The sequence below is a fragment of the Dendropsophus ebraccatus genome, chromosome 2 (assembly GCF_027789765.1).
Source record: "Dendropsophus ebraccatus isolate aDenEbr1 chromosome 2, aDenEbr1.pat, whole genome shotgun sequence".
Lineage (NCBI taxonomy): Eukaryota > Metazoa > Chordata > Amphibia > Anura > Hylidae > Dendropsophus > Dendropsophus ebraccatus.
The window spans coordinates 155,592,196-155,611,272 of NC_091455.1; the positions used below are offsets into that span (position 1 = coordinate 155,592,196).

Sequence of the window (19,077 nt, forward strand, 5' to 3'; positions counted from 1 at the left end):
ATTCTGTAAAAAAAAAAGTGACGTCACAAATCAGTTGTAATTCCTATGGAGTATCCAGCAGGAGGTGCACTAGATGTAGAAGTCTATGGCACTGTATTATGTCTATGTAAAGTACACTGCTTTATTAATTGAATACATTTATGAAATACTTTGGGAGATTAGCTCTCTCTGGGGCTGTGGATTTTCAGGGGTTCGTCTTATACACCGGAAAGTGTTAACTCCTGCTTGATCGCAGCAGGGTTTACTAGCTGGACCCCTGCTGTGGTCAGGCAGCAGCTTCTCCGATGAGACACTCGGCTGCCGGGAGAGCTTTGGGGACCTCCGGTACAGGCAGTGTCTCTGTATCACACTGTCTGAGCCAGAAACATGACTGGAGACGCGCTGCTGCTGGAAACAATCACAGGTGAGTTGAATAGTTTTTTTGTTTTTTTTTTTATAGCAGTCGCCGCATACAGTGGGGTTGTGGACGTTTTTGAGCTCCCCCATCATTTGCGGCAACCATATCCGGCGTATAAGACGACCCCGACTACTGAGAATATTTTTCACGGTTAAAAAGTCGTCTTATATGCCGGAAAATACAGTCATAGAAATAATGAGGCAATCAAATTAGAATTACCATCAGCTGGAGTCCCCACTGGTTGCCGTTGTGCATGCCGCGCTGTATGCAGAAGTCAAGGAACTACGTCACAGTCGCATGATGCGGAAGTCAAAGAACTACATCACAGTCCCATGATAATAGCGAACGGTGGCGTGACAGGCTCAAACATGCACACAGGCGCATGCATATGAATTAAATAAAATCATTATCAAGCCCCAATATCAGACTTTATAAATACAGTGCAATGTAGATGGAGATAAAGCGATAGTAACATAGTTGATAAGGTTAAAAGAAGACAAGAGTCCATCAGGTTCAACCTAGGGAAACCATACTGAGTTGATCCAGGGAAGGCAAAAACCCCTATGAGGCAGATGACAATTGCCCCATCACAGGGAGAAAATTCCTTCCCGACTCCAATGGCAACCAGAATAATCCCTGGATCAACGTAACAATAGAAATCTAATGCCCATAACTTGTAATATATTTTTCAAGAAAAGCATCAATACCTCCCTTGAACTTATTTAATGAATAAGCCATGACAACATCATGTGGCAGAGAGTTATAATATGTTATAAGATGTTATAATAGAACAATATTAGCTGAATATGATACTTGTATAGTTTCGATATATTACGTAAGTGCTGTTGTGGCCACGGCGACATAGTCTAAAAGCGCACGTGCAAACTACTTTATACACATTGAGGCTGGGTTCACACTACGTATATTTGAGGCTGTATAGCAACCAAAACAAGGAGTGGATTGAAAACACAGAAAGGATCTGTTCACACAATGTTGAAATTGAGTGGATGGCCGTCATTTAATGGCAAATATTTGCTGTTATTTTAAAACAACGGCTGTTATATTGAAATAATGGCAGTTATTTACCGTTATATGAAGGCCATCCACTCAATTTCAACATTTGTGTGAACAGAGCCTTTCTGTGTTTTCAATCCACTCCTGGTTTTGGTTGCTATGAGGACCTGACTTGAGGAGTGTATTCCAGTGTATTGCAAATGCTATGCGCATGCGTGAACGACGTTAAATTGAAATACCCAGAGTGGTGTCACAGAATATATTCCATTGTAGAAAAGTGCCAAATGCAATATTAGTGCAAAAGACATAGGGGGACATTTATCAAACTAATTGCGCCTGTTTTTAGTCTAATATATCTATTTTGCACTCAAAATAAATCTAATATGAATTTATGAAGCTTTTTTAGACAAGACTATCCTCCAAATTAGATGCAACTTTTTGAATTATTTTTTTTGTTATTAATTAGATCGAAAGTGCGCCAGAATTCTCTTTTAGCTAAATTTATTAACTGCTCAATTTTTTTAAGAAGTCGCATATATTGGCGCATCGCTACGTCTGCTCCGAACCAGGTGAATTTATTAGACTAATTAAAAGACCATTATTTTTAAGACACATTTACTATGCTATTAGACAATTTACATAAATTTGACTAAACACATTAGATTGGAAATTAGATTGACAAAATCGTGTTTTTAGATTTGTTAGTAAATATCCCCCATAGTCATAAAATGCAAGCACTAATTATTTATTACATATCAAATGAAAACAAAAAAAAGATAAACACCCCCAAAAAATCTAATATAAAATATATAATATAAATATTATACACATGCGTCAATTTACTCATAAAAAATATAATGCATATATCACTGTACTTGATTACTGTATACAGGAAAAGAACCATAATAGAAAAAAAATTAAACAAAATTGTGATAAAAAAATAAATAAAATAATAATAAATAAAAAATATAAAGCAATATAAAAAGCTATTAAAACGTCACATGTACCAAAATATATCTTACAGCTTCACCATTGAAAACTTCATATTCTGTAAAATATTGCCACACAAACTTAAAAAAAAAAAAAAAGTAACTGTCACTACTGACATGTCAGGGGTCTGATCAGTGGGGTCTGGGAGATCTACGCCAGTCACTAATATGAATGAAAGGAAGCACTGCTGTGCCTGTTCATTTCCATGTGGTACTGTAAGCCAGGCTCAGACTGGCCCACAGGGGAGCAAGGGAATCCCTCAGTGGGCCCTACCCCTCCCTGGGCCCCTGAGCAAGAGGAAGACCTCGCTGTTCAGCAGCTCCAGGGCGACATGTAATCCTTCAGCAGGAGCAGCGGGAGAGGGGCTGCAGCCTGCACAGTGAGACCTTGGAGCAACTCCTGGAGTTGCAGATTTGACAGCATGTGCACTGATGCTTTCCTGTACCAGACAAGAGGTATGTATGTTAGTCTGTGTGTATGGTGTGTGTGTGTATTATTTATGCATATATGTAATGTGCATCATGTGTGTATGTACCTGTATATCATGTGTGTATGTACGTATCATGCATGTGTGTACTATATATGCAAATAGGTAATGTGCATTTCTTTATATCTGTGTATGATGTGTGTGTGTATTATGAATATTTGTATGCAATATGTATGAACATATTATGTGCACTCCTTTGTAACTCCCCCTTCCGTACATAAACCTGCTGGAGGCTTCCAGGTGTCAATCATGAAGGATGGGGGGGGGGGGGGGGAGGAGACATTCCAGCCTGTAGTTATTCAGGAGCTTGAAGAAGCCTCTTTGTACCAGAGGGAAAAAAATTCTATTCTATTGAAGCACAGACAAATTTCTATAAGTTACTATGTGTTTTCTTGACCTAACAGCAGAGTTGTAGCCAGCTTTTCCAGCAGCCGGGGCAAAGATTCCATTTAGCGCCCCCCTCCTTCCCATCCCTGACACCCCAAATTCAAACTCCTCAGCATTGAGAGCCGTAACTGCATACTGGACGGAAGACACCTGCTTAGTGGAAGTGTTGTGCACGGATCTAATAATTATAGTGCTTGAAAAGCACTATATTGTAATCCGTATTCTTCTTCTTCCAGCCATTTTTCTGCACGTAATACAGCCCGAACTGCTTTGCACACACACTTCATTCAAACTGTGTTTCGAAGCCCTCGGCGGTGGGAGGTGTGCTATCTATTTTTCGTTTCGATCGGATTTGTCGTTTTTAAGAAATTTACGTTTAAAGACCCCGAATTTCCCATAGAAAATAATGGCCCATTGCAAATAATGGCCACACTCTAACCGCTAACAGCCAATCACATCACATATGCAAATAGCTGAAATATAGCAGCCAATAGGAACTCTTAGGTCTCGTCAGGCAATGTCTCACACCATCCACAGTCACATGTCCACTATTAGCCAATAGAAGATGTAATACATGGAAGGTCCTTAACGATTTTGTCTCACTGACATGAGTAAGATTGTCATGGTAACCGAGCAATGATCTTTACCATTATAAGTACCCAGGTCGCTCTTAAAGGGACCCAGGTCGCCCTTGAAGGAACAGGAGCCATGTCGCTCTTAAAGGGACCCAAGTCGTTCTTAAAGGGACGGGACCCAAGATGCTCTTAAACGGACAGGACGCATGTTGCTCTTAAACGGACGGGACGCATGTTGCTCTTAAAGGAACCCAAGTCGCTCTTAAAGGGACAGGAGCCATGTCGCTCTTAAAGGGACCCAAGTCGTTCTTAATGGGACCCAAGTTGCTCTTAAAGGGACGGGACCCAAGTCGCTCTTAAAGGGTCCCATGTAGCTCTTAAAGGGATCCAAGTCACTCTTAAAGGGACGGGACCCAAGTTGCTCTTAAATGGATGGGACGCATGTTGCTCTTAAAGGAACCCAAGTCACTCCGAAAGGTATGGGACCCATGTCGCTCTTAAAGAGACCCATGTCGCTAGACCGACCTGGGTCCCTTTAAGAGCGACCCGGGTCCCTTCAAGAGCGAAATATGTCCCTTTAAGAGTGACTTTGGTCGATTTAAGAGCAACCTGGGTCCCTTTAAGAGCAACCTGGGTCCCTTTAAGAGCAAAATGGGTCCCTTTAAGAGCGAAATGGGTCCCTTTAAGAGCTAAATGAGTCCCTTTAAGAGCGACCTGGGTCCCTTTAAGAGCGACCTGGGTCCCTTTAAGAGCGACCTTGGTCCCTTTAAGAGCGACCTGGGTCCCTTTAAGAGCGACCTGGGTACCTTTAAGAGCAAAATATATCCCTTTAAGAGCGACCTGGGTACCTTAAGAGCGAAATGGGTCCCTTTAAGAGCGACCTGGGTCCCTTTAAGAGCGAAATATGTCCCTTTAAGAGTGACTTGGGTCCCTTTAAGAGCGAAATGGGTCCCTTTAAGAGCGACCTTGGTCCCTTTAAGAGCGACCTGGTTCCCTTTAAAGGGAACCAATCACTTAAAAAACACATGTAAAGCTATGGGAAATTGCTGTAGCAGCACCCAGCACACTTCCCAAACATGCTTTTATACCCCTCGTCCCTGCAATGTACAAGCCAAAAACGTACTTTATAAACTTGGCGCCCTTTATGTAAATTACCCCCAAGTAGTCCTCAGGGCGGGGAGCTGCGGGCAAGTAGTCACGGTCCCTGGGCGTTCTGCAGTGCTAATCACGCCCCTCTGGGCGTGATTATCCTGCATAATTGTGGCGGCGTCAGCACGCCTACGTTCTTGCTAAGCCGCTCATGCGCAGTACAGCGTTCCGGTCTGCGCCGTACTGCGCACGTGCAGAAAGCCTCAAACTCATTGCTGGAGATCCGGCAATGAGTTTGAGGCTATTTTGTACCTGACCTGCGCAGTACGGCGCAGACCGGACCCGCTGTACTGCGCCTGAGCGGCACAGCAAGAACGTAGGCGTGCTGACGTTAGAGACAACACGCCTCCAATGACGCCGCCACAATTATGCAGGCTAATCACGCCCAGAGGGAAGTGTGCTGGGTGCTGCTACAGCACATTCCCATAGCTTTACATGCGTTTTTTAAGTGATTGGTTCCCTTTAAGAGCGACCTTGGTCCCTTTAAGAGCGAAGGGACCCAGGTCGCTCTTAAAGTGACCCAGGTCGCTCTTAATGCTACCCAGGACGCTCCTAAAGGGACCCATGTCGCTCTTAAAGGAATGGGACCCAAGTCGCTCTGAAAGAAACGGCACCCAGGATTAAAGTTTCTCTTAAAAGGAAGTCACTGGTAAAGGGGCGCTCTGGAAGTCACTGGTAAAGGGGCGCTCTTTTCAAGCACTATGTATTTCCCTGGAAATGCAAATCTAGTTATTAATGCAGGCACCATAGTCAGTGGCCTTGGCAGCTCTCCCTCCCCTGATGTCAGATCAGGCAGGACTGTACTGTCACCTACACAACACTTTTCTTTTTTAACCTTAAAGAGGTTGTCCGGAAAAAATGAACACTTGGCCATGTTGCCCATTCCCGCCGCTAACGGATAAGCGGCCATTTCTGGTGGGAGCAGGACATCACTGTATGTTTTAAAAACACAGGCAGCGATGCAGAGCAGGCCGGTAGAGGTGGGAACCAGGACAGGTAAGTTTATATCATGGACATGTCCCCTTGCAGCTCCGGCAGCCTGGTCAAGTATTCATTTTTTCCGGACAATCTCATTTATAATTTCAGTGAGGGATATGGGTGGGTAAAATAATATATAAATTCTAGTCTGTAGTACAAAGCAGATCTAAAGCTTTGGCTGCTCAGACATATTTGGAATCATAACTTTACAACAACTGGAGGGCTGCAAGCCTTACCCCGTTATGAAGTATTAGTGACTACATATTTGCCATCAAATAACAGTTCACAAGTCTGCTTACAACTCATTGTACTGATCTATACTGCTGGAGGAGCTGCAGGAGGCTAGTGGCTGTTGGATATCTTTATGGAAACACTATGTGGGCATGGGAATGGTGAGTATATTTTCTTTATTATGTTCCCGCACCTCCCTGTCTGCCTAGGGTTTAATCAATTTATGGGACTTTTCCTTTCAAGAAACTTAAAGGGTCACTCTTCACACACAGCGGTCGGGGAAGATGGCCTGCTATAATGTATAGCAGGCCATCTCTGCTCGTCGGCACGGGGGGTGATTAACCCCTCCCGTGCCGACGATCGGTGCTATATGCTGATCAATACAGATCAGCATATAGCAGCTAAATTCAGCTTTCCGGGTCATCGGTGACCCGGAAAGCAATGGCGATTGGTGCTGTCCGAGATAGCACCAATGGCCATTGGTGTCCTGAGGAAAGATGGCGCCGATGCCACCCCCACGATCGCCGTGATAGGCAGGCCAGTACCGGCCGGCCCATCATTGCGATCAAACTGTAAAAAAACAGTTTTGCTGGGTTCTGCACCCCTCAGCTAGGTAGCTGAGGGGTGCAGAACAGGTGTGTGTGGTGCAGGTGCACCATACTCACCTGATCTGGGCGTCCGGAGCGACGATCTGCAGTCCGCGCCGTCCTCGCGTCTTCTTCGGGTCACTTCCGGGTTCGGTCGTCCAGCGTCGGAAATCTTCGGAAACGCTCGGGTCCTCGGGTTCAGCGGGCCTCGGTAATCTCCGGCAGCGTTGCTCTACTGCCCCCGAGTGGCTGATCAGTGAATATCATTGACTGATCAGTTGCTTTGGGTTAAAAAGATTATTATATTTTTTTTTTAATTTTTTTTGCGCCCTAACGCCGCTGAGTGCTGATCAGCATCGCACATAAGTGCGCCGCTGATCAGCAACTCCTCCTTTTTGGCGTAGGGGCATTTTTTCCCCCCTATATCCTACCCCCACTGTCTGCTGATAAGTGCGGCATTTATCAGCAGCTCCTTTCTTGGCGTAGGGATATTTTTTCTTACTTTCAAAAAAACACTACACTACACCACACTACATGGAATAAAGTTTTACACTACACTACATTACACATTTGCATACCCCATATACTAGTCCCCGTATAAAGATGGCCCCCAGGGTGTTTTCGGCGTCAGAGGCATACGCTATTATTGCCTCCGAGGATAACCTTTATAACAGCACCCCCTCTTCCGGTCCCTCGCTGCCCGAGCTACTGTAGCTTGCGGCACGATCCGAAAATATCAGAAGCAGTAATAGAGCCCTAATATTTAGCAGCCATGGAGCGGACCCAGCACTTCTGGATATGAAGCACCCCGTATCGCACCAGGAAAACATTTTCCAGGTGACGTCCCCCACACTGGAAAACAGAAGACCCCAGAAGAAGCGCAGAGTGTTGCGTAACAGGGGGATCAGGAAGGACACCATTTTCCAGTGTGACACCTGTCCTGATCACCCCGGCCTCTGCATACTGGATTGTTTCAAGGCGTACCACACATCATTGGAGTTCCACATTTTCTAAATTCTGTCCCTTATTCCTATTTCAGGGGTCACGTTGATCCAGGGATTATTCTGATTGCCAATATGGAGTCGGGAAGGAATTTTTCCCCTGTGATGAGGCTACTGTCTGCCTCACGGGGGTTTTTTTTTTTGCCTTCCTCTGGATCAACACAGGTTGAATTTGATGGACACCTGTCGTTTTCAACCTTATAAACTAATAATTGGCGTAATACCCCAAATAAATTTGAATTGTCCCTTTTCCCCAGCTAAATAGGTACTGTATGGCCGCCATTCCCATTAGAGGATGCCATGATGCAATTATAAAGCCTCTGTGCTGCCAAGGCAGTAGAAACCCCCCACAAGTGACCCCATTCTGGAAACTACACCCCTTAAGGAATCTAACAAGGGGGGCAGCGGGGATATGGCCCCCTGGTGACGGGCACATTTGTTGCGTGAAAATGAAAAAAAAATATTTTTTATTTTCACGGCACATGTTCCACATATGTGCCCGTCACCAGTGGGGTCCATATGCTCACTGTACCCCCTTGTTGGATTCCTTATGGGGTGTAGTTTCCAGAATGGGGTAACTTGTGGGGGGTTTCTACTGTCCTGGCAGCACAGGAGCTTTTTAATTGCGACATGGCCTCCATCCTCCATTCCAGCCTCTAAATGGCGCTCTGTCCCTTTGGTGGCTTGCCCTGTGCCCATATGGCACATTATGCCCACATGTGGGGTATTTTTGTACTCAGGAGAAATTACCCTAGACGTTTTGTGTTCACTTTCTTTTTTAACCCCTTGTGGAAAAGGAAAAAATCAAGGCTAGACTAACATATAGTGTAAAAAATGTTTAATTTTTACACTAAATCATTGATCTTGTCTTGATTTTTTCATTTTCACAAGGGGTTAAAAGATAAAAAAAAAAACACTTAATGTTTAGAGCAATTTCCCCTGAGTACGGAAATACCCCACATGTGGACATGTGGGGCAGGGTAAGCCTCCAAAGGGAAGGAGCGCCATTTGGCTTTTGGAGGCTGGATTTGGCTGGAATGGATTTTGAGGGGCCATGTTGCATTTAAAAGGCCCCTGTGTTGCCAAGACAGTTGAACCCCCCCACAAGTGACCCCCAATTATGGAAACTACACCCCTCAGGGAATGTAACAAGGGGTGTAGTGAGCATATGGACCCCACTGGTGACGGGCACAAATGTGGAACAATATGGCGTGAAAATGAAATATTACATTTTTTACACTATAATGTTGGTTTAGCCTTAAATTTTTTGTTTTCACAAGAGGTTAAAAGAGAAAAAAAACACAAAATGTGAAGAGCAATTTCCCCCGAGTCTGTAAATACCCCACATGTGGACATAAAGCGCCATGTGGGCGCAGGGCAAGCCTCCGAAGGGAAGGAGCGCCATTTGGATTTTGGAGGTTGGATTTGGCCAGAATGGATGATGAACGCTATGTCGCATTTACAGAGCCCTCGTGCTGCCAAATCACAGGAAACCCCCCACAAGTGACCCCATTCTGGAAACTACACCCCTCAAGGAATCTAACAAGGGGTGCAGTGAGGATATGGACCCCTTGATGACGGGCACATTTGTACCGTGAAAGTGAAAAAAATGAAAATTTTCACTTTCATGTCACATTTTTACACATTTGTGCCCGTCACCAGTGGGGTCCATATGCTTACTGCACCCCTTGTTAGATTCCTTAAGGGGTGTAGTTTCCAGAATGGAGTCACTTGTGGGGGCAGCGTTTTGGGCAGCGTGGGGCCAGTGTTTTGGCAGCACGAGGGCTCTGTAAATGCGACATGACCCTTGAAATCCATTTCAGTAAAATCCAGCTTGCAAAGGCCAATTGGCGCTCATTCCCTTTGGAGGCTCGTCCTGCGCCCGCTTGGCACTTTATGTCCACATGTGGGGTATTTCTTTACCCGGGAGAAACTGCGCTACACGTTTGGTGTTTTTTTTTTTCTTTTATCCCCTTGTAAAAATGAAAAATGAAGGCTAGAACAACATTTTAGTGTAAAAAATAGAATTTTTCCTTTTTTACACCACATTGTTCTGAAAATCTGTGAAGCACCTGTGGGGTCCAGATGCTCACCGCACCCCTTGTTGCATTCCTTGAGGGGTGTAGTTTTCTAAATGGTATCCCTTTTAGGGGTGTTTTTTAGGTTTTGGCACCCCAGAGCCTCTTCCAACCTGAAGTGATACAGTAAAAATGACCAAATATAACGGAGACGTTGAAATTCACTAGGCGCTCCCTTATATCTGAGGCTTGTGGTTGCGTCAAATAGCCCAATAGGGTCACAAATGGGGTATGTTTATAAACTGCAGAAATGGGGCAATCAATATTGGTGTGCATTTCTCTGCTAATAGGTTTATCATTATGAAAGATATTGGATTACAATAAAATCTCTGCACAGAAAATAAAAATTTTCAAATTTCTTACACACTTAGCTTTTATTTCTGTGACTCCCCTAAAGGGTTAAAAAAAACTTTCTGGATGTGCTTTTGCAGAGTTTGGGGGGGTGCAGTTTCTGAAATGGGGTGCTTTGTGGGGCTTTCTAACATACAGTCCCCTCAAATACACTTTAAACCTGAACAGGTCCCTAAAAATATCTGATTTTGAAATTTTACTGAAAATGTGGAAAATTGCTGCTAATGTTTTAAGCTTTCTATTGTCTAAAAAAATGAAAAATAGTTTAATAAAAGCTACCAACATAAAGTAGACATGTTGCTAATGCTATTTAATATATAATTTATGTGGCATAACCATTTTCTGTATAAGCAGAAAGGTTTTAAAGTTGGAAAAATGCATTTTTTCACAATTTTTCACGTTATTTTGGTGTTTTTCATAAAGATTCGTTATGGGTATCGACTCCATTTTACCAGAAATGTAAAGTACAATATGTCACGAGAAAACAGTCTCAGAATCGGCTGGATAGGTAAAAGCATCCCGAAGTTATTAATGAATAAAGTGACACTGGTCATATTCATAAAATTCGTCTCTGTCCTTAAGGCCATTTCAGGCTCTGTCCTTAAGGGGTTAAATATTGCAAGACGAAAGAGTATTGCCCAACCCTGGTGATGGGAGACTTTAATATGGTGTTAAATGAGAACTTGGACAGAATACGGAAGGGAACATGGGATGGTGAAAGGGGGAATACACCCCTCTGTAGGCTAATAGGAGAACTAGGATTGATAGATATTTGGAGGGAAAGAAACCCAGGAAAAACTGAATTTACATGTTGGAATAAATCTGCAGAGACAATGTCTAGGATTGACTTGGCAGTCTGTAATGGCACAAAAAAATATATAGAATGGAACACTTGAGTAGATGTATATCGGATCATGCACTTATATTAGTGGAGTTTGGGAAAAGGATAGATGAAACACCTAGACAGATTCGAATTAATGCACGTTGGTTACGTTTAATTAAAGATAAGGAGGGAATAGATAAAGAATTTAAAGACTTATGGGAGATAAATTGGGGTTCAGCCTCGGAATTAACAGTATGGGAGACAATGAAATTACTTATTAAAGGGAAATATTTTGGAATTATATGTAAAATGAAAAAGGGAACAGGTTAGTAATATGGAATTAGAGGTTAAAAATAACTGCACAGTAGATAGGGAAGATAGGTTAAAAAGCGCACAAGGTGAGTTGGAGTTGTTTCTTTTTGAAAAAGCCAGAAATCAACTATCCTTTACGAAGGAGAGGAGATTTCTGGGTGCAGGTAAACCGAATAAGAGTTTGATGGCACTAATTAGGAAACAGATGGGGAATAAGGGAATTGCTGCAATTAAGGGGAGGGACGTGAAAGTCACGAATCAGCCATTGCAGATTGCCAAGGAGTTTAGTGATTATTTTAGTATTTTATATACATCTGAAAATAAAAAAAGTTTAGAAAGCTTACAAGTCTTTATGGAGGGTATAGATTTCCCGCAGTTAAAAGAGGATTTAAGAGAGAAGTTAGATGCTCCGATAGTATTAGAAGAACTATATGAGGCCCTGGACGGAGTAAAGGGGGGCTCCTCTCCCGGGGGGGGGGGGGGCGGTATTCAGTATGAGATGTTTAAGGCACACAGGGATGTATTAGTGTCAGGGTTGTATAAAATCATAACAAAATCTGTTGAAGTGAGGGAGTTACCGGTTTCTATGGGGGAAGCTGTTATGAGTTTAATACCCAAACCAGATAAGGATCTATTAGAGTTAGAATCATTTAGACCTATTTCCCTTCTCAACGCCGATGCGAAGTTATATGCAAAGGTATTGGCTTTGAGGCTTGGAAAAGTATTTGAAACCCTAGTTCATGAGGACCAACGGGTTTTGGCCCAGGTAGAATGTCCAGGTTCAACATTAGACGGGTATATGAGAACATGCAGTCAGTCATTGTACCGGGGTCCCACTCCATCCTGTCCTTGGACGCAGTTAAGGCGTTTGACAGGGTGGAGTGGGACTATTTATGGGAAATAATGAGAAGATTTGGTAGTGGGGATAAGTTTATAAATATGGTGAAGCTATTATATAAAGATCCAAGAGCAGTAGTCAGTGTGAACGGTGTTTTTGTCAAGTTCCTTTAAGCTTAGTAGGGGAACTCGGCAGGGTTGTCCCCTCTTCCCTTTGCTCTTCGCCCTAGGGATTGAGCCATTAGCCATTAAGATAAGATCTGACGCATTTATAGAAGGCTTTGGGGCGAGGGGTGGACGGGACAGGATTTCATTATATGCGGACGACCTGTTATTGTTCCTAAAGAACTTTGTAGAGGCAGTCCCGAGAATTATCACTCTTATTGAGGAATTGGCGGGGTACTCCGGTCTTTCAATTAACTGGAAAAAATCTGTGTTGATGCCTTTAAATTATGATTTTGTGATGTCATTGGGCTCGTTAGATGTACTTGGGAAAGATGAGTTTTTGTTACTTAGGGATACAAATATCTAGAAATATTAAACAATTTATTGACTTAAATATAAAAAAGACGATAAACCTTTATCTAGAGCTGATAGGGTTATTTTGCTGAAATCTGTCGTTCTACCAAGGCTGCTATATCTGTTTGCGGCGGTTGCTATCTGGTTAGAAGACAAAGATGTTAGGAGGATAAGGGTGATTTTTAACGCTCTCATTTGGGGAAGAAGAAGGGTAAGGATAAAATTAGAGAAACTTTGTCCTCCTTGGGGAAAGGGTGGTATAGGAGTTCCTGATATAAAAAAGTATTTTTTTGGCATCACAGGTCTATTGGCTTATTAGGTCAGAGCATAATCAGCTATTAAAATGTATAGAAGGGGAAAATTGGTATGAACAAATGGATATTTTCCAGATGCTAGAATCGGTTAGAGAAGAGGGTGTCTCAGGAAATGATAATGATTAAGTCTCTTGTTAAAACTTGGCTCGAGCTAAAAAAGTGTTTGAAGTTGGAAGGGGTCTTGGACTTAGCGCCCATTTGGGGTAATTGTAATCTTCCAGAAGTGATGAAAATAGAGAGGTTAAATTCGTTACAGACAGTAGGGATAAATATAGTGGAGGATATTAGAAGAGGAAAAGAGGGAGTTAAATCCTGGGAAGAGGTTAAATTGGAATTTAATCTGGAACAACGGAGTTGGTTTGATTACTATAGATTAAAAGATGCCTTAAAGGGGTAGTTCACCCAAATATTTTTTCTTTCAAATCAATTGCTGCCATGAAGTGCCAGAGATTTGTAATTTACTTCTATTAAAAAATCTCAAGCCTTCCAGTACTTATCAGCTGCTGTATGCCCAACAGGAAGTTGTATTATTTCCAGTCTGGACAGCAGGAGAGGTTTTCTAATGGGATTTGCTCCTGTTTTGGACAGTTCCTGACATGGACAGAGGAGGCAACAGAAAGCACTGTGTCAAACAGGAAAGAAAACACCACTTCCTGCTGGACACACAGCAGCTGATAAGTACTGGAAGACTTGAGGTATTTTAATAGAAGTGAATTACAAATCTCTGGCACTTTATGGCACCAGTTGATTTGAAAGAAATTTTTTTTGGGTGGACTACCCCTTTAATGACCACTGTGAGTAATAAGGGTAATGTATTTTCAGGTACACATATCTTGGTGGAGAAGTTAAGAACAAATCTAATAAAAAACAAAACAAAACGGTATATATGTATTTAATTAATGATGGGGAGGAAGGGTTTAGATATAGGGAAAAATGGCATGGAGAAATAGGATTATTAGAAGATGATCAGTGGTTAGATACAATACGTAACACCAAGACAGTATCAAAATCAGGAGACCATAGAATAATTAAATTCAATCTTATTAATCGTATATATTACACCCCCTCATTTCTATATAAAATAAAAAGAAGAAGTGATGATAAATGCCCAAGATGTGGAGTAATGGGAGCTGGCTTCATACATATGCTATGGACCTGTGATGCTTTATGTCAATTCTGGGAGCAAGTAATATCTCAAATTTCAAAGGATGTGAATTATGTTTTGGAGCCGTCGCCGGAGTTGGCAATATTGGGCGATACTACAGGGATTAAAAAGGAAGGGAGAGTAAAGAATAAGATTATTAGAAGTTTGTTTTATGCAAGGCTGTTAATAGTTCGAAATTGGATGACACCATTTGTACCAACATTTAGGATGTGGCTTTCTTGTAGCGACAAATATGAGAAATTGCAAAAAATGGGGCAATATTAAGCTAATAATAGTTTTTTTTGTTAGTTAGTTAGGGAATGTGTCACTTTTTTTTTTCTTTTTTTTATTATTTTTGTTTCATTTAATTAATATCTTTAAAAATAGTTAGACTTTGATTCCTGTTTTTATATTTTGTAAAATTAACAATAATGTGCTGCCCTGGGGGCTGCCATTTGCAATTGCATCTGTGTATGTCTCCCTGCACGACACATACACAGTTGCTTTATGGCAGCCCTCAGTACATTGGAGTCAATGGACGGCTCCCGTCCCATCTGCTACAATGTAGCTGAGAGCTTACATGTGCAGCTCACACACACAGGGAGCTGGAGAGGAAGCCAGACGCCATACTTGTGGAGCCCCCAGAGAAGGTACCCAGTGCCCAGCACTATCCTCAGCAGCTGGCCGATCTCCCCCTCCTCCTGCTCGGGCTGTGACTGATCTGATAATGAGCCGGCAGGACTCAGCTCCGTGCAGGAGGATGGGGGAGGGGACGCACAGAGACTACAGTGCTACATGCTGGGACAGGGGAGCTCGGTCTCAGGAGATAGTGGATGGAGGAGGCAGAAAAGTGTCACACTGACCAGAGTAATAAAGAGAAAAGCTGCCAGTGTGTTAACCCCTTCCTTCCCAATGTCAGGACACTGCCTGTAGCTACTACACTGCATCTGCATATGTAATGCAAGGCTAACATGGTATAGATGGGATATATATATGACCTGGCAAAGAATTTCATTTTAGCTCCCAAACAATTAGCAGCAGCTGAGGTCTAGTAAGGGGTTCTGCAGCAGATGAGGTATGAGGTTCTGCAGCAGCTGAGGTGTATATGAGGTTCTGCAGCAGCTGAGGTATGTGGTATGAGGTTCTGCAGCAGCTGAGGTGTATATGAGGTTCTGCAGCAGCTGAGGTCTAGTAAGGGGTTCTGCAGCAGCTGAGGTATGTGGTATGAGGTTCTGCAGCAGCTGAGGTATGTGGTATGAGGTTCTGCAGCAGCTGAGGTGTGTGGTATGAGGTTCTGCAGCAGCTAAGGTGTGTGGTATGAGGTTCTGCAGCAGCTGAGGTATGTGGTATGAGGTTCTGCAGCAGCTGAGGTATGTGGTATGAGGTTCTGCAGCAGCTAAGGTGTGTGGTATGAGGTTCTGCAGCAGCTGAGGTATGAGGTTCAACAGCAGCTGAGGTGTGTGGTATGGTCAGAGGCTACTGGGGCTTGAGCGGGGAGCTGCATGTGGACGGAGATCCGATGGTAGCTTTGGAGCACCAGGAGCAGCTGTCAGGAGACCTGCCTGTCCGTATGAGCGTGCGTATATGAGTGTGCGTGTATGATCTCCCTGTATGGGTGTGCGTGTATGATCTCCCTGTATGGGTGTGCGTGTATGATCTCCCTGTATGGGTGTGCGCGTATGATCTCCCTGTATGGGTGTGCGCGTATGGTCTCCCTGTATGGGTGTGCGCGTATGGTCTCCCTGTATGGGTGTGCGCGTATGATCTCCCTGTATGGGTGTGCGCGTATGATCTCCCTGTATGGGTGTGCGCGTATGATCTCCCTGTATGGGTGTGCGCGTATGATCTCCCTGTATGGGTGTGCACGTATGATCTCCCTGTATGGGTGTGCGCGTATGATCTCCCTGTATGGGTGTGCGCATATGATCTCCCTGTATGAGTGTGCGAGTATGATCTCCCTGTATGAGTGTGCGTGTATGAGCTACCTGTGTGTGCATGTATGATCTGTCTGTCTGTGTGTACATCAGGGAGGAGCAAATTAATGGTAGTAGTGAAGTGCTTCACTTCGCACGGCCGTCGGCTTGTCAGCTGGCTGCATTTGAGTTCTGCTCTGCATGTCTGGATGAGTGGGATACAGTCCTGGGTGAAGTTTTGCAGGACTGTATCCAGATTTTCGAGTCATCTGGAGCAGAGCTGAGGTGTATTATGAAGTTGGCTGGGGACACACTTCTATCAGTATCTGTACTGCTGTGCAGACAACAACAAAATGGCACTGCTTCTTTCCCCTCTTTGTTCTGTGAAAAGAGGGGGGAGGTGATGATGTCACAGCAGTAAAGCAGAGACTGCCTCTTTTCAGCAGCTGTATTTCAGGTTACTTTATACCTGCTGGAGCTCCCCCTAGGGGCCATCAGTGGGAAATATGAAAAATTAGATCATTAATTTTTCATATTTCCTTACATGTAAAAAATATAAATAACACATATAAATTAACCAAAAACAACAACAAATGTAATTTTAACACTTTCCAATTTTTTTTTTCTTTGTGACACATTCCCTTTAAGGCAGATTAGGAGGGGGTGGGAAATAGAGAATTTGGGTTGTAATTCTTAATATGGGATGATGTTAAAACTTTGTAAACATGAATAGTATTTTATATGAATTGTAGTATTTGATAATTGATCTGTTATCTTTAAAAAACTCCATGCCACAGCTCCAGGGCCACATGGATTACACTCCATGTTTTTAGGGAACTCAGTTCTGTAATTTCTGTACCTTTGTACGAAATATTGAGTAGTTCTTTGGTGACTGGTATTAAGGGATGGCCCGCTGGTGCTCCTTGCGCCATCCCTTATGTGGCGGGGGCGTGCAGGGAATTTTCCATTGCTGCAACCCCCGGACCTCTCCTTTGTATGCCCGTGTCCCGGGTCTGGTCGTGCTATGGCCTAGTGGTCGGACGTTTGTGGCCTACTTCTAGCCGCAATGTACGGGCGCTTGGAGGAGGTGAGGCCCGAGGCCTAGTCTTTCAGCGGTTCCTTCAGTGGGGCGCTAGCGCCATGTGCCGAAAGAGACAGAATTTCCGGTCTTCTGAGGACGCCGGGTGGCAAGTTTGGAATATCTGCAGAGTTGTGTGTCATCAGTCTTCAAAGTTCTGATCCACTGCATCACATATGAGGAATTCTGCTGCAGACTAGCTGCCGGTGCTGGTGGTAAGTGTGCCAACTAAAGTCTGCTACACTTGGGGGAGAGTGATAGGGGTCAGTTTTGCATAGTACTGACTGTCCCAGTTTTCTATCTCCCTCTCCTCTTCCCTATACCTTTCAAGGTGGTATATAATTACTCTGTGTGGACACTAGTCTTCACCTTGGTGCTTAGGACTGTGATATATATATATTTCTGCTTTTGCTCCTAGCTTTATCTTTGTGGGAAGGAGCTACTCCTGTTAGGAGATTTACCTGTTACTATGCGGGTCTCTCTTCTCCATTAAGAAGAACATATGCCCATCCTGTTTTAATGTTATCATTATAGAGGCCAGTTCTTCCTTCCTATCTGTTTGGCCAGATAATGAAGGATGGTATTGCAGCCTCTTGGCAGCTGCTGCACCTATTGCTACCTTCTTTATGGCTTCAGATGCTTCCAGAGTACCAGTGGTACCTGTTAAGATCTAGGAGTCACAAACCCTGTCCTTTGCTTCTAGGTCTGAGTCTAGTACATTATCTGACTCAACTATTTGAATCCAGTAATTTATCTATCTAGGGAATATTTTTTCCCATTTGATCTTACCTTCTCTCTGTCAGACTTCCACTGGGCATAGAGGATATACAAGAGGTGCAATTTATTGGAGATGAGTTGTTTGCTCGTCTTTAGCAAGAGGAAGCTAGTTTTCCCTATTGAGGACACCTTTCAGGCCCTTGTCACTGATGATTACCAAAACCTGGGAAGAATGGGATTTAGACACCCAGGTGGTTAGAGTTACTAGTAATAACATTTCCATTTGTAGGCTCTTCAACTGAGGCCATAAGGATTTGTAGAAATCTTATAGACTGTTACTTTTCTCTTGAGAGTAATGTTGCTGCTACATGTGTTCTTGTGTAGTACATATGGGAATCAATCAGAGGCGACCCTCAAAAATAAATAAATGAATAAACTAGATTTGCATTTCCAGGGAAATACATAGTGCTTGAAAAGAGCGCCCCTTTACCAGTGACTTCCAGAGCGCCCCTTTACCAGTGACTTCCTTTTAAGAGAAACTTCCTGGGTGCCGTCTCTTTCAGAGCGACTTGGGTCCCATTCCTTTAAGAGCGACATGGGTCCCTTTAGGAGCGTCCTGGGTAGCATTAAGAGCGACCTGGGTCCCTTCGCTCTTAAAGGGACCCAGGTCGCTCTTAAAGGGACCCAGGTCGCTCTTAAAGGGACCCAGGTCGCTCTTAAAGGGACCCATTTCGCTCTTAAAGGGACCAATTTCACTCTTAAAGGGACCCAGGTCGCTCTTAAAGGGACCCAAGTCACTCTTAAAGGGACATATTTCACTCTTAAAGGGACATATTTTGCTGTTAAAGGGACCCATTTCGCTCTTAACCCCTTAGGGACCGCCATGCTGCCTTTTCACGGCGGCCACTAATGGGCTTTATTCAGATGCTTATGCCTTTTAACGGCGGGCGCATCGGAATAAATTACCGCCCGGCGGCGGCTGCAGGACGGGGGATCCGCGGTCAGTGTGACCGCTGACACCCTCCTGTAACTGCCCGGAGCGGAGGATTAACCCATTAAATTCCGCTGTCAAACCATGACAGCGGCATCTAACGGGTCCCGGTGGATCCCGGACGGCTCCGTGGGTCACTTACGCGATCGCGATGTCCCGCGGCGCCGTCCGGTCCTCCAATGTCTCTATGGTGATCCCGGGGTC

General features: G+C 43.8%; 1 protein-coding gene across 4 annotated transcripts in view; it reads left to right on the forward strand.

The window, feature by feature from the left end:
• Window positions 1–19,077, forward strand: part of HUS1 (HUS1 checkpoint clamp component) — a 446,101-nt gene that overhangs the window by 328,646 nt on the left and 98,378 nt on the right. The window lies entirely within an intron of this gene.